Source organism: Bombus vancouverensis, chromosome 2 (assembly GCF_051014615.1).
Source record: "Bombus vancouverensis nearcticus chromosome 2, iyBomVanc1_principal, whole genome shotgun sequence".
Lineage (NCBI taxonomy): Eukaryota > Metazoa > Arthropoda > Insecta > Hymenoptera > Apidae > Bombus > Bombus vancouverensis.
This window is the reverse complement of record NC_134912.1, coordinates 968,649-981,698: the sequence shown is the minus strand read 5'-3', so window position 1 is coordinate 981,698 and position 13,050 is coordinate 968,649. Positions and strand designations below refer to the sequence as shown.

The 13,050-nt window shown below is 38.1% G+C and overlaps 1 long non-coding RNA gene across 1 annotated transcript; it reads right to left on the bottom strand.

The window, feature by feature from the left end:
* Positions 1-6,279: 6,279 nt before the first annotated feature.
* LOC143304854 (uncharacterized) lies at positions 6,280-8,641 on the bottom strand. The gene is made up of 2 exons (XR_013061487.1): positions 7,882-8,641; positions 6,280-7,787 (listed from the first exon to the last, which is right to left on the bottom strand). It is a non-coding gene; the product is annotated as an uncharacterized LOC143304854 (long non-coding RNA).
* Between the last annotated feature and the right edge of the window lie 4,409 nt (positions 8,642-13,050).

Sequence of the window (13,050 nt, the reverse complement as noted above, 5' to 3'; positions counted from 1 at the left end):
TTGATAACGCTTGTAATAACACGTGTCATTCGCTTAATTCGTTTCTTGACTCGTCGATGTAAAATTGAAATATCGATGTATTCGAAGTGTCGTTTCATTTTGAGAGTGAATTTGTCGTTGATTCGCTATTCGTAAAACCTGTCATTCTCGATATATACGTAAAATTTTTATAGTAACAAGCATTAAAGGTTCAAGATATCCGATAGTTGTCGCGCATATGGCGAAAATCTGTTTTGCGCGATAGCATACCTGGACGAAGAGCTATTAAACTAGCGAAACAAACATTCGGTTTCTCGTCGCTCGACTTCAACAGTGTGTGCGTTATTTGCAGGGGCGAAGCCCGCGTTGGAAAGAGGCTGCAGCAAGTGGCGAGCATTAAAAATAACAATGACGCATAGTTGTAGACGGTGGAGGACGGTGGAGGACGGTTGTCTCCGTAAATTACAGAAATTCGCAAGAGAAGCCGTAAATACTTGGTTATCATACTTGGCGGAAGCATGCAGGGGTATTATACCTACATTCGCGTACATCGTGGCCAGAGATGGCGCCAAGCGTGGATATGGCTTCACCGTTTCCATTCATCGGCCTGGATATCAAATGCAATAGTTCATGCCGCGCTTCCGACTAGGTGGTCGACCAGTCCTCGACCTCTACCTCCTAATCCAGCCACCCACCGTTTCACACCGGTCTCTGGCAGATTTACAGGCGGAGAGGTTTGATATCTGCATCCAAGAGTCCTGGACTAGTTCCACCTGTCTTGGATCTCTGTATACTTTCCGTCAACTTGCGTTTCCGTGAGGGCACCGTTCGAGATGAATCAGCCTCCACTAATCGGACGGATCTTTCGCTCCGTGTTTTCGCTTCTACAACGTAGCGTGGTACGTTTGACAAACGATGTCCTGTTCGACCTTGTCGAAGCGCGGTATCTCGACGCGTAAATAAACAAACGAGTAACGATACAGTACAACGGTACAGTTTTGAGATTACTCGTTCGAGGACAGGTTGTAACACCGAGTTATTTAATATTTCTTACTATTACTAGAAACGTACAGGTGCCGCTGGTGAAATTAATGCGTTATTAATAGTTATTTTATCGAATTTATGTGATAATATTCTCTCGTCCATATGTTTATGATACCGCTTTAATCCCAGTTCTCTATTATAGTTCTAGCAATAGCAGCGGTTTCGATAATACGCTTCCACCAGTGTTCAATTCGCTTATTATACGAATTTTCATACAAGTAAATATATTGTAAGGTGAACGCTGCTCGAAATTAATTTTACAATTGTACAACGTACGTACGACGAAGAAGAAAGAATAAAAAGAGAAAATTCTCTGTCAGAACATAGTTGGGACATACAGGACAAGTTTCTGAACTTTCGTGACGTTTACAACTTTAAGAGAATGACGTACCTTCGTTACCAGATTATAACTTAGACATTGTCTAACATCTGTTTTAATATAGATATTCAATACGTGTAGATGCCATGGTTGCATAAATTCGATTTTGCACTTAATTAATCCTTGAGAGAAACATTAATCCTTAACCTATAGAGATTCGTATTTTTAATATCGTCACGGACAATTGCGATCCTTCAAATTCCTTCATATTCTATTTATCGAATCACCGTGTCATAAAAGTTAATTGAACTGTATGATTTGCGGAGTTTATTTGTTTACCATAGAAGACACACAAATACCGAAGCTTATAATATTCTCGATTACATCGTGGCAGTGAAATAAGAATTCTGTTCACGAATGATCTCACGGATTTTTCGTAATTTTCGTTTACATCGTTACATTTGTAAAATAATTAAATATAAAATAATTTTCTCTATAATATAATACGATACGTAACATCTGTCAAGCATTGGGAAATAAATATCGTTAACACTCGACCATTTCTTGGCTTATTACACCGATGAAATATAGGGGCAATGTGTGCTTGTTATACCCCGGGACAGCCTCCGTACAGGTTCGCAACGTAAGATACCAGGTAGAATAAAATTTGTTATAGATTCGTGGTAAACGTAGCGAATAACGAGCGCTGTAATACAATGTCAATGATCGACTGTGTAGGCACTAAAATTAACCGAGATGCGCCGTTCGTTCGTATCGAAGATCTTTAATTCTGCCAGTTACATCGTTTACCATTTCAACTACTCATTTCCACGGGACACAGAAGCGTGTCGTAGCCGACGACTTCCACTCCGCGAGTCTTTCGAGCTTTCTCGGCGTCCGGAACACAGATCGCGAGACATTCGCCTCAATTTCCACTTCTCAATTTCCGTTTCTCGTTCGAACTTCTTGATTGGTCACTTGGCCGTCGATAGATAAGTAACAGCGGTGGAAGACAAGGGCCAACTTCGATCGACGGCCAGATCACAGCTTCGAATTTCTGCGCCTTCGTGATTATGCCCTTTCCCTTAACCCTCCAACATCATCAAACTAGCTTCGACCAGTAAAACTAATTTTTTGAAAACGTGGCCGACTAGTTTTAGAACTGTGGCTTCGATCGCTTCAACGCGAGTCGTATCTTTTGTTCGAAGGGAATTCGACAAATTCGTGTACCAGGGAATGAGAAATATAAAATATAGATCGAGAATGTGACGTACGTTACCGTGAGTAACCTTAAAGGCACCTCGAGTTTTCGCGTAGAATCACCCCCTTTCCGCTTGTACCACCAGTTACCAACCGCCCTGTACACTGCGTCTCGTTACTTCTCGTAAGGATTCGAACCTTCTACGACTACTTCGGTAAATGAAAAACGATACTTCCAATAACTAATTGTTTCGTTGTAAAACAGTAAAAGTTGATAAAATAATTTCAATCTCGAAGCGACTTTAGAGAGATTATTATCGTACAGTGAACTAGAAAATTATTCGCAAATTCAGGATTTTACAAAAGGTATCGTTCTAGCAAAATTAATATTCGATAGAACAGCCTTTTCGCTTTGTAACTCCAGCATAGTTTTAGTGTAATTCGTTGCTTCGTAAGTACAAATCATCGTTTTCTTTATGATATCTATGCAGGTTTCCTTTACGATTCGGTTTGTTCGGAATCTTAATTATCTCTTTCTAAATAACAACTATTAAAAAGTCCTTTGTGTCGTTTTGTTACTTAAACAATTTCTAATATATCTTCGAAAATAATTCTGCGCAAATAATTTTGTAACTCAATGTACGTATATCGCGCTGCATATCGCTATATACTGTCATAGTCATTATTCTTATCGCGTCGTAATTTTCGCTGTACGACGATTTGTTCCTTTCGTATTCTCGAGTAACGTTTCGAGTGCGAGCTATTCGTTTACATGTCCGTTCGATATGAGTAAGAAAATCGAGTTGACGTTTAAGAATGAAACGTCCTGTGCATCGAAACAGCAGTTTGAGTGGCAGAAACGAATTTTGAATCGAAGCTTTCATCAGACTAGTAAACGTTTCACTTCGTTCCGTCTGTATTGAAATAAAGTTAGCAAAACCCTAACCGCCGAGCGAGCTGTCCCAGCCTTCCCGCCCTCAACTTTTCCAGGGTCGATTCGCGTTCACGGGAACCACTCTTAAGTTGTTCGATAACTATACCGAGCTACTTTGAAACTTGCCGCTGCCGTAACTTCATTAACGACAGGTAAATGCTTCGTATTGCTTGGTTACATTTTCAAATATTAAAAGGAAAACGGAGGGAAAAGGGGGGAAGAAAATATGAAATTTCTCTTCCTTAGATCCTGCGGAGATTAAAATACGTGTTTTTAATCTGTACGGTCTCTATCGGTTGAATTGACTTTAGTTCATGGAATCGATAATGGTCAAAATAACGCTGATGATAGAATAAAATTTCTGCCGGTAAGGGAAAGGCGAAGAAGGAAGTATCCGTTCTAACCTACGTGTAATTTCGCGTACTTTGAGAACTATACGTTGTAATTTAAATCAATCATTAGATCTCTCCAATAGTATATTCTAAATAAACAGATCTATATACTTCGATGGAAAGGATTGTAAATATGGTAGGAATATTAAAATACGATTCAGAGTAATCGGGAATAATTTGAAACAATTGAAACGATAGGACCATCGTCGTACAATTAAAATGTAACAACTTTGAATTTTATAGTCGAGTAAGAAAGATCGAGACAACGCTTATTTTCGCCATGTTAAGATTATGTTAAGATTTTATGATAATTCATCAAACGAAGCGTTATTGGTTCACTCGTGCAACGATACAAGGAAAATAATCCGAACGAACGTTGCTTCGGAAAGAATCGATTTTCCATGAAATTTACAGTTTCTAGAATTATTTCGTATTTCACGCGTTGATATGTTATAATGTCGATATGTTCGCTATGTCTGTGATAAACGTAGTATCTCTTACGTTACGCACGATCAGTTCGATCGCATAAACAGAATCACTAGAGATCGTAAAACACGAATGAAAATTTGAAGAGCAGTAAAAGGAAGAGTGGTGGCATTCGAAATGTTTGTCGTGCAATTAATCAGAATGGATAATACGCGAGATCCACTGTAACTTGTCATAATGACGAGCATATTAAGTTAATTATGGTCTTCAAAGTAATCTACGGCTGGCAGAGCATTAACCACGATCCCGGGGGAATCTCCCGAAATGTCAGTACGAAATGTCATACAAGTGTGGCGTTGGTAATCCTCGTCACCGCTTATCCTTCGCCTCTTCAACAAACCCCGAGTCAAAGGTTCCTTTACGTATTCCCGTTCCAGTTATGCACAAAACGATGAAGATCAAATAGAGACGATGTACCGATTCATGATCCGAACGCACGACATTTACGTTGCGCGAATCGCCGTCGAAATCGTAAGGCATTTAGAATATAAGCTGATTAAACGTATATTATAAAATTGTGATCGCTAAGTAGGTCGCCGAATAAAAGCAGCGAAATTTAACGTTTTATCGATGAATTTCGTTAGATCGATGAATTTATTAAAACGTGGTTACAGAATTTATATCTTATTTCTATCTTTATATCGTAATTATCATAGTTGTCGTAATTTTACTACCGTTAAATTCGTCTAGGTTCGATAACTATTCGGGAATTGGAAAAATTACCGATAAAATGTACAGCTTCGTTAGAATCTCCATTTAGATTCGCCATCTGCTGGTAGATTCGGCACCAAAGTTTCCTTCCCATTCTCTCGCTCCAATTGTACACGAAGGAATAGAGATCGAACTTGGTCCGTTACATAAATACTAGCATACTGAAACGTAGAATTCTAGAGGACTACGTTTCAAACAAATTTATTATTCGCGGCTGAAGATCTCCGTACCAAATGATGAACGAACGTTTACTTTGAAATTCATTTCTCGGGACGTGGTTCAAATCAAATATATTTTATGCGTGCAGCACGCTAGATATTCCAACGTACGTGGTACACAATAAATGAAGGTAATTCTTCTCCGAAAGCTAAATAAAAGAGGCAGAGAGGCAAAAATTTTCTGCGCGAACCGTTGTCTCGAAGAAGATCAATTTTTAAGATTTATAGAAGACGCCGTATTCTATCTTTAACTTTGCAGACTGTTTTTAAGCTAAGTGTACGATAGAATATCGAGTACGATAGCAACGATATTGGTTTATAAACTCCCGTCAATTTTAGCATAAGCCTTTTCGAATCTTTTCGAACTGTTTGGTAAAATTAAAAGAAAGGAAAAAAGGAAAAATAAAGAAAATTACAAAATTTACGTAGAAACATATTTACCGTATAAAAATTTACCTTACGCTTAAACAGATGTAGATATATTTAAAATATATTCAAAAAGAACGTATAAGCAAAAGCTCTTTTATTATTACCGTCTTACTATGCGTTATTATGCATAAAACAATGTACCTATATCGAGCAAAGTAATTTTTCTTCCCTCGAGACATTCGCGTTTTACTTTAAAAAAATTTCCCGTTGGTTTACTCTTTGTTCGGAAATCTGTTAAAACGTATCTTTTACGGTGTTTCTGTATTTAATTCGATCCGTAGTTGCGAATACTTTACTTTTAACACAAGATACATTTCCTGGTCTTTGCGATTGTCGGTAATCACATTTACGATCGATGATGAAACGTTCCCAGGAATGCACACTAAAAATCCAAGTAAGTAAGAAAGTGATTCAAGTGCATCGTACGAGCCAATATTCTGTCCAGTTTGTACCGTCTTATGTGCGGTAATGTGCACGGTCTTGGATCTACGGCTTAACTGCTACACGTAGAAGGAAAGTCGTAAAAAATGTTATCTCGGTAAACGAGATAGTAAAGCACTACCGTCGTGTATTTAATGTTTTTGTTATTTTACATCATCTTTATGTCCCCTCTCCCCTTAACTTTACGTCGCGTAATTGCTTCGTTTCTTTGAATAGAAAGAACAGAGAGCAAGTAATTTTCGATCGAACCGAACGAAATGACGAAACGGTCACCAGGCTCCAACACGCGACGAGACAATAAGCAAGCTGCTTCGAGTTTTGTATTAAATTTATTATCACTTTAGTGTACCATTTTTTATCATTATTATTTATCGTTATTCCCGATAACAGATTGTAATTTAACAGCGTATGACATTAGAAACAAAAATTTTGTCCTATAAAAATGAAATGTAGGGCCTGATAGTTTTTGCGATCATCGTACGCCACTTTTGTACCTTAGAAGTCGACGAGCTATGACTTCTATTACGAAAGTATGCATTCTGGACGAGCAAGAAATACGAAGTTGCTTTAGGACGCGGCCATAGATCACGGTTTGTTTGTTGTGGCGTAGTGTGGTGTCGATCGGTTTTGTCGCTGTACATGCAGCTAGGCCGTAGCTTGTACAACGAAAAACCAGTACAAAAGACAGGGTTAAATCGCAAAGATCGATAAAATTGTGAGTATACTATTGTTACTGGTATTAGATCGACGAGAGAGAGATATAGTTGAAGCGCGTTCGTCTTGATTAAATTAATAATCTTCCGTCGCGATGCGCGTACAGGTATGTGTCTGTAGGCATTGGCGTTTTACACCGTATTCGTTAAGTGGTCGCAACGATATAATATTATTTTATCTCTTTATTTGGTACTAAACTGCATCCTTGTTCAGAAGAAAAATTTGCCCCATTCTGGAGAGTTTAATTAACTCGCTTTTATTTCATGTAATAAAATACGCAGACAAGTACATATACTTCTCTTGATGAGATTATCATATTAGAGTTATTTTTCAGCCTCCTAGTGTAAAAATTTTACATCAGGTTGCTTATTTAGTTCGTATTTACTACGTACCGCTAAATATCTCTGCCAACGTAGAAATGTCGTTTAACCGTTCGTACCGTTTACGTTATTTACTATTATTTGTATATAAGCACGTATATACATATATCAGTGTAACGACATTTACGTATTTTGATTTTACTAAATTTTTCTAAATTCTATATTTTACGTAATTGCTTAGCTTTATATGCATTTTCATACAGTGCTCCGCCCCAAGGAACAAAAACGCCAGGTTTTCCATAGGTAGCTTTATAACGCTCTCGTGTGTAACGCACTAGAAGATGCTAGCTGCGAGTTTACTCATCGCCTGTAACAATGCCCTTTTTATTTCCTTTATTCATCGCGTTCTCGATAAATTTATCGCGAATAAGTTACTCCGGGTTAACTCGGACGAGAACAAAGTGCAGTATAATTGCCTAACACATGGCAAACGCGTTCAGTGGATAGAAACTCGTTACGTACACGAAACATCGTGAAATCTTATCGGTACCGTAACGAGACACGATCGTCTTGATTATATTGGCAAAGTTTGAAACGAATCTGAAAATATATATTATACAAGTTATAAAATATTCATCGGAAGCATACACTTGGCAAGATCGCCAAATCATTTCAACGGACGATTATTTATTACTTATTGTCACTGACCATCGATCGTTTGCAGACACGTGTCACAGACAGTGCGCATTTGTCTTTCGTGGAAAATCTGTAGACAACGCGAGACAAAATCCGATTCCACACTCCGCGGATGAAAACCTAATTCTGCGCTGACGGAAAATTGTCCGTAGACGTATATCCGCAGTTAATGGAAAGACATCCAAGGATGGAAAATAAGAGACAACGTCTGGGGATATATGTTGGAAGAACGTAGCGATCGGACAACACACGCAGTTCGATTTAATCTTTAATCGTTTTTACGCTGACAGATTCCTTTTGCTGTGATTTTCTCTTCTTTTGCCGACCTTTCTTTCCTTTCGGCAACGATTCTCGCGTTTCTTTTCATTTTTGGGTCAATTTTTTCTAATAAAATTTCAAAATCACTTTTCACCATCCTTACAAAATTCCTAAATCCTCTTCCAGATTTATCTTAAGACTGTCTTCTAGATTTATTTCTCGTGGCATCACGGCGCACTTCCACGAGTATATACTAGACTAAACGACATTGTTTTCAGATAACCTGCGTACGTTGTCTATCGACTGTCGGCGTACAACAATATACGTAGACTGTCTGCTGACAATGTCCGTCGGCGTGGACGAGGCTCGAGGCTTTAGGTTACGGTTATACTCGATGCGTATTATCTTGGAAATTACAGCCGCACCATTGTAACGCGTATAGGTAAAAGTTGTTCGGAGTGTTAGCGACGATATGTTCAAAGTTATTGAAATCGTCGAACTGTTCTCCACTATCTGTATAATTATTGCCGAACAAATAATTACTGCTGACGAATAGCGTACTAAAATATAAGAATAACGAGTTCGTGCAACCGATATCATATATCATATCGTATTATATCATACCTTAGTACGCAGCCATAGAATGACTGTTAAGTATTTAATCTTGTTACGGGTTTTCGTTGCAAATAAATAACGTAAAAATAACTTGTACGGTCTCATACATTTTATGCCGCGATGCGCACACGCATCTTCATCTCCTAAAAACTCAGGGTAAAAAGAAAAATAGAAGAAGAAGGAAAGAACGAATTAAATAATCAAACGGAAGACGATAAAGATTTCTCGGAACGTTGTCCTATTATTGCCACGCCGTTTTTAATACAAATATTGTTATTAAACGCTGTAAAACGAATGATATTGTCATTAGCATAGCAGAAAGAAAGTGAAACTATTCGATCTTTTACCTACTTTATACGCTTCTTTCTTTATTCGCTTTCGATAAACACCTCTTCGATAAATATTCGCGTTATTCCGCTTATACGCCATTCTAGAAAGGATAAGGATCAGCTGATTTCTCCGCTAATGTTCGATCTAAATGCATATTTGTCCCACGAGACTCGAAACAAAATTCCATTGTATTCGTAATTACCGCTACTACAGAATACTACAGAATATATCCTTTTTCTGTATTTCTACGATAACTACGGTTTGGCGAACCACGCTGTACGACGACGAACGAACAAAGCGAAACGATTTTCGTCGTTTCTTCCTCTTCCCTTAATTTGCCTTTTTGCGAAAAGGGAGTAAAAAGGCAGAAAAGGGATAGAAATTGAACGATAGAAGGAATGCAACGATTTAGCTGGTTGATTCGAAGTTTTAAACGTTTTAAATTTATACGTGGTATTTTTATTCGACTAGAACTATTCCAGTAGAACTATTTCAGGGTCATTTTCCTTGTCGCTTAAACACTTTACATTTTTTAAATAATTATCTAAATATCTAATTGCTCTAGAAGCGATTTTTATTACGATATCGTACGAATCATACGTACTTGCACAACAGCGATCCCCTAATTGTTCCGAGCAATGTGTACGCTATACTTTTTGTTGGGTAAAATTGCTCAGGACGTTCTTCTTTGTCTTTATAGCAGCTGCGCTCTGGAAAAGTTCGTCGCACATTGACTCGTTAGTTCCCTCTTCCTTCTTTCTTCTCTTTTTTCTTCTTTCTTATCGTCGTTTAATCGAAAGAAAGATTATAAATAATTTCTGTAAAAGTCGTTTTCAACGCTAGATTTGTCCCGATCCAGTTAACTACCGGTTACTCGAATACTTTCAAAAATTTCTATTTCTATGGGACGCGATCGCTTCGCAAAAACGCAGAATGCGAGATTTCCCAAGTTTCCATCAATTATTACACGAGTTTTAATTACACTAAGCGAATCGTGACACTGAGGTTCCAAGTATCTTTCGCTCGATATTCGCCAGGACGACTTTTACAGCGACGGGTAAAGGCGATATTCTGCGAGTATTAGACGTTTCAAATATTTACTTTTCTGGCCGCCAGTGGAGCGTGTCACGATTACGGTATTAATCTTCCGTTTATCGCGTGGCACGTCAAAGCGTTCAACGAATTCTCGGTAATTTTTTTGTTTCGCCTGGCTGCGCCTCAATCGCTTGGAAATTAGCGAGTTGAATTACGCGTTCACGAGGCGAACCTCTCGACGTTACGTAAAACTCGCGTTAGTCCGATGGAGCTTACTCGTCCCAAAGAAACTCGCTGCGGAGAACTTTCGAGTTCGTTAGCAACCGACTAGCCGGCATCCCGGTTACATTCTAGCAGTTTGCATAGTTTATGTCTTAACATCCCGTTAACGACCATATTATTGATACATTTTTTCTCATTTCTCGATGAAATAGTTTAAAACGCGAGAAAGTTTCGACCTCACTGTTGATGCTCGTACTTCTGAGAATCCATGTTTCACGTTGAAGTAAAAATTTACACAATTCTACGCCAACTATAGATACTCGTTCGGTTTTCTCGGAGAATGAATCTCGCGAAGAAAGACAGATACATGTACCACCAGTTGATTATACAGAATGACACATTGAAACATTCTATTAAGATCTATTTGCAAGTGTTCTTCCTTTTATAAGGAATAACAAACTTGCTACTTGATCGAATAATATATTCAAAAGATAATAATTATTCAGTCTGCCCTAGTAGATTATACAGAAATAGTTAATCGATCCGAAATACACGGTAGATCCAATAATATTTAAGTAGTAACGATAAGTAAACTGTACGACAAATACAAAGTGAAGGAACATTTTTTCTTATATAATCGACGAGATCTTTATTAGGATATTGAACGTATAAACTGTTTATACGTAGAGATCTAATCTAAGATCTTTACTTCGTTTTTCTTCGAATGTTTCATATTTACATACGAACGGAGATAGAAATAGAAAGTGTTCTGGTGATCGGCGTCACGCTTGATCCGTTAATTGTCTTTCAAACCGGGTGAAAAATTTAAGTTAATCTTCGGCTCGACGGGATCTTTCTGCCGTTTTTACCGTAACCGAATCGATTTTGCAAAACGGAAATCTTGAATCAACGAGCTCCGAGAGTGGAGACGCGTTGGATAACAAGCAGTGTTTTCTTCGATGCTTCGGGTACGTGTATGTATTGTGGCGGAGTAAGTACCGGTATTGCCAGACCAAGGAGACTTTGTTCCTACTGCGAGGTATAACGGGCAACCGGTTGGTCATAGGTTCTGCCAGGGTTTACGTTTCCGCCAGAGAGGTATCGTCGTGCTTTGAATTTTAATTGCCAAGCGTAGGGCTGTCTGTGGATCCGCACGTTCGGCGAACAGAGAGCGTTAACTACGATCTTGCTTAATTCAGGAACGTTCAGCGATTCTATTCCGTAGAAGTTGGTTCCTTGGTCGTCGTTTGCTTATCGTTTGCTAATCGTTCGCCGTTCCAAGTTGTTTCGTCCCGAGACTTTCCAACGGATTCCGTTCGCTCCAACGATGCTTTCTTCCGATCATGACTATCAAGCGGATAGAAGCAATTTTTTGTTATTCTCTCTCTCTTCGGAACCCTCTCAAGTACTGATTTTTCTAATTTATGTTTTTAATATTTACTTATATTTATCTGTATTTATTCGTAGGGTATCCATTATCTATTCAGCATATTTAGCTATGATACTTTTTAAGTTATTTCAGTTGGTTTTGCGTGATTTTTGGCAGCGATTAATACAAAGATAAATAACCTATGGACGAGTATTCGACGATTGTTGGATTCATGGTAGTTATCTGTAACTCGTTTTAAAGTTTTATCCTATTTACATTTATTGTTATATGCGACGTAAATGATGAAACTGAAACGATCTACACGAAACGCTTGACCGTTATCGCAATACATCGGAGGATTTAGAGATTAAACAAGAATTTAGTTGATTTACCGCTATTTATCGTTCTTATATCGTTTCCATTATTTTATTTTTCTAATAAAGTCTAAAGAGCGAGTGTTTTTAATTGTTTCTCGTGTAACCTGCTTTAACCTGGATTAACCTTGAAGAAATTTTACCATTAAAACGACGTTTAAACTGGTGGAAAATTTATAGTTGTGGTCAATGGAAATATATCGAGCGAAACGATTAAAAATCAGTCTAATGGGAGAATCGATATTTATAACCGTAATCTAACGGTAGAAAAGTGATGTATCACTTTGTAAGTGTCATAGTTATTTTTCTCTGATATTTTGGTTACGAATCGAGCGGAAAGAAAATAAGTTGAAAAGCTTTGGTAAAATAATCGAGGCTATATTTAAAAGTTGTGCGTGCGTTTGCGATCGAAAGGAATTTGATATTTAAGATACTTCGCTTGAAATTCAACCAACTCGATAGCGACAATTTCGCGAAAACGAACGTTTCAGTAGGGAATAAATTTTCAATTATTGAAAATTAAAGTTTCAATTTAAATTCCCAAATACAATTGGCTTGTTTTTCTATTTTTATTCGGTCGAATCACTACCGTATATGCGGTCAAATTGTCAGAAGGAGTCACATTTCCTTTTACAATTGTGCGTAACGTTTGTGCAACGGTGGTAGTGTGCGGATTTTTTTTCGATGTTTGGTTAATTCGATTGTAATCGATTGAGAACTAGATTTGTACCGTAGATTCTATCGTCGGTTTACGACGCATCAGATTGCCCCAAATCAATCCCTATTTGCAAACATCGTCTTCGTTCTAGCTCACCCTGAAGGCCATTCGATTCATTGGTTTTCGGGCCACGGATTAATCCTGGCTCTCTGTAAGCAGTGATGCATCTGTTAATCCGAGACCCTCTCACTCAATTCAATCATTTCTCTAGCTCGATCCTATCGTGCCGTTATATAATGACACTCC